At 39.4% G+C, this 3,805-nt stretch overlaps 1 non-coding gene across 1 annotated transcript; it reads left to right on the forward strand.

Moving 5' to 3' along the window:
- Positions 1–496: 496 nt before the first annotated feature.
- Positions 497–602, forward strand: LOC144702829 (small nucleolar RNA R71). Its single transcript, XR_013581404.1, has one exon. It is a non-coding gene; the product is annotated as a small nucleolar RNA R71 (small nucleolar RNA).
- The last annotated feature ends 3,203 nt before the right edge of the window (positions 603–3,805 follow it).

Here is a 3,805-nt window from a genome sequence, read left to right on the forward strand (position 1 = left end):
GTTGTTCCATCCCTGTCCTCCTAAGTTTCCTCTAGTTCCCCATTGGACATTGCTCCCTTCTTGCCTGCCTATAGCATTCACTTCTGATATCATAGGGCATTCTTCTCCGGTGTGGCTATCACTTGAGCACATTTCACATCGATTTATTTGGTTGGGTGCTCCTCCGCTATTCTGACCTTGCCATAGTGAGATTATTTTTTCATTCATCTTTTCCATGGCTTTTCCCATCATTACACCTATCTGTTTTTCAATTCTATCCATAGTAATCTGGGGTTCAACCCCTCTAACATCCAACAGTCCACCTTTCCGAGGGGTAACCCTAACATGATCGGAGGCATCTTGGTGATAGGCTAAATTATCGGACATTTTTTGTACTAGTGCCATAGCTTCATCTTCATACATGTCAGCTATTGCTCCTCCACTTGAGATATCAACTCTGCCTTTCTCCACATCATTCAAGCCTTCATAAAAAATTTGCACTAACTCCCATTTTTGAATGCCATGGTGGGGGCACTTCCTAATGAGCCCCATCAATCTCTCCCATGCTTCGCTAAATGTATCATTTCCCTGCTGAAAATTTCTAATCTCTCTTCTGAAAGAATTTGTCCTAGCCACTGTATAATATCTTTTTAAGAAGCTCTTCTCCATATCATTCCATGATTCAAAATTTGTTCCCAATGTTCTAAACCAATCCTTGGCTCTATCCTTAAGGGCATGATGGAATAGTTTCATTCTCACAACTTCCTTGGAAATTCTGGGGTAAGTGCAACTGGCTCTTCGTTTGCCTTCCCCAAAAAGGACGGTAATAGCTGAAATTGGTGTGGATCGATTCTAAACATCACATCTTCTCCAATCGGGGCAGATATCCTGGTTAAGATGGGGGTTTCTGCTGGTGTGGAATACTCTCTAATCCTCCTCCGTCCATCGTTAACTACCTCAGGGTTTCCTGTTCTATTACCTATTGGGTCCATTGGTATGGGTCTAATCAATATCTCCTCTACGAATGTGGGTTCGGTGAAAGACGACTTGGGTGTGGTGGAATCTACTACAGGGGGATTTCTGTCACTGCTCCCTGATTCATACCCAGACCTAAGCTTCATACAAAACCACTAATTCAAACACAACACTCGTTAGTCGTTAAAAACCAAATACCGTCTTAAATCAAAATCAATAATAAGGAGACTTAACAAACTCGTGAGCAACAATTGACCAATGTGTTTACAAATAAAATATGTTGAATTCCTAAGTGTTGCCTCCCCGGCAACGGCGCCAATTGATAAGCCGAAAATAGGGGTGAAAATTACGCAAAATGTTTTAGCCCTTGTCGTTGTGAATTTTTGGCTTATGCAATAAAATTTATAAAACTCTACTTGATATGTATAGTGATAAGTATGAGTGTCATCCAAGGGAGGCAAGTAGGAATTTCAATTTGATTTTATTTTTGGTGTTTTAGATCCTAATTAGAGTGAATTTGATCTTCAATGAGGATCAAGTCACCCTAATTAGGTGAGAATTTAGAGAGGGGGATAGAAGAGATGAGAAGACTAGAAGAATTAAGGGCTCTAAATTTCCTTCTTTGATCCTAATTAAAGGATCCAAGAAGTCATTTAGAGAGGTTGAAAGAGGGTTCTTAAAATGAGTTGGGTTGATTTTTTCAGATTGATAATTAAGAACTAAAATGGGGAAATTGAGAATTCTAAGAATTAAAACTAAATTTTTTAGAATTTTCTTTTGTAATGCAATTGAATGCCCAGGTAAAACTTCTCAATTTCTCCTCTCAATCCTAATCAGGGCTTGTACATGCCGCTCAAGCCAAGCGATTTAGATGTTCAGACTAGAATGGAGATGAAGAAACAAACAACTTAACCTATTTCATTCAAAATGCACAAAAGTTAGAATACAATGAAAGAAATAAATACCAAAACTGTTGATCCAGGCTGGGACTCCTCTCTGTCTTGCAGCTGTGATGAAGCACCCTCCAGAATGAGCCCCTCCTCTCGAAATTCAGCTTTTATACCTAGGTTACATGGTGAAAATCACCATTTTACTCCCATTTAGTAATTAATTTTTATCTATCAATGTAGGCTAGATCTGAATGATCCAACCATACAAATAGAAAGAGGGGATCAAGACGAGCAAAACCATAAAAAAATCATCTCAATCGGACTTCAGGATCAAAAGTTATTAATAAATCAATTTTAACCAATTTTAACCATTGGATTAAAATTGATTTATTTCTTAATTCACGCAATGACGTGTCGGCAGCCTATTGGTTGTCGCATTTCAAATTTATTTTGCGGGCTCTCTCTCGTCACGCCACGTACCCCACCTGCGAAAAAAAAGAAAAACAAAAGAAATCGAAAAGCGGGATTTGCATATGCATCGCTATGCACGTACCGGTGCGTTTCTTTATACCTTATCCATTAAACTGTCACCACGTCACCACCCGTGCACGCGCGTTATATGCGCTGCACGGGCGGTGTACTTACCTCCTGCGTGTAGCGCACATCTCATATCCGTTGGATTTTAATCCAACGGCTATGATTTCGCCACGTCGACGCGGCGGAAGGCACCGGCGCACTTTTTCAACAAAGCCCTTCATAAAACAGATTATTGATATCTGACGCCACCCAGAGGTATTTGTATATATGTCCTTTCGGCACTCTCTCTCCTCCAATTTTCTCTAAAATTAATAATGCAATTGCAAATAAACCCTGAATGATTTTAAATTGGATCTTTACGCCTGCCATGGCGACCGAGAGCTGTTTTCAGGGTCTTTTTGCAACGAAACGTTGCAAAAAGGCCCCAAAAAGTCTAGAAATTGCATAAATACATTTTTTTCTCTTATAAATATGCCCTTTTTTAATAGAATAAATGCATTTCTTCTTGAAATAAATCCCAGAAAATTCCTAAAAATTTGTAAAAAGTTCTAGAAAATTCTAGAAAATTCCCTGATTCATTCCCATGTTGATAAATGTCGAAATAAAATTTTTAATGTGCCATTTTCATCCAAAAATAATTATTTTGAGCTTCAATAAATCCTTAAAAATTCATATAATTAACAGAAAATTAGGGAAAAATCAGAAATTACCTGAAAGCATTATTTTCGTGTAAATATATGATAACAATCCAATTTTAAGCCTTTTAAATGCATAAATCATGCTAATAACATGAAATAAAGACCGAAATTAGGGTGTTATCACACGTCAAGACAGGAGTCCTGAGGCTTGGGACAAAATTTCAAATGAAAAGGAACTATGAAGAAAAGGATGCATGCTAACCAATGGAGTTGACTCAATGGATAGGCTTGGAGTAAAGGAGCTTGAAGAAAACCTTCTAGAACGTCCTTGGAGGCTTCCACGATGATCAAGGCACATGAGGATGACTCCAGCTGGCAGATCCTGTTTGGAGGAGAGCCCAGGGTTGAGATCCAGCCTAGGATTCATGAGGTGGAACCCATCCATCCATCCATTCCAGCTCAAATCCAAGGGCTAGGGATGAGTTGTAACTAACTCTAACAAACTTGTTCCTTTCCCTTCCCATTGGTTAGAGTTAGTTGTAACTAACTCTAACCAAGTTGAATCTGGTTGGTTGGGGTCTGATCACCTGGATTGAGGCCTCAAGAACTCAATCCTGGACGTTCATCCATGATCCAATGACCAAGAATGGCTGGAACAAACACATGTACCCCTATAAAAGGGCCCCCCTCACCCTCCTTAAGGGCATCCAAGAATTGAGAATTGCATTGTTCACTTTCTCTTTGTCTGAGCTCGTTCCTGGGTCCGCCTTCATTCTGGAGGTGCAA

This window comes from Wolffia australiana, chromosome 4 (genome assembly GCF_029677425.1).
Source record: "Wolffia australiana isolate 7733 chromosome 4, ASM2967742v1".
Lineage (NCBI taxonomy): Eukaryota > Viridiplantae > Streptophyta > Magnoliopsida > Alismatales > Araceae > Wolffia > Wolffia australiana.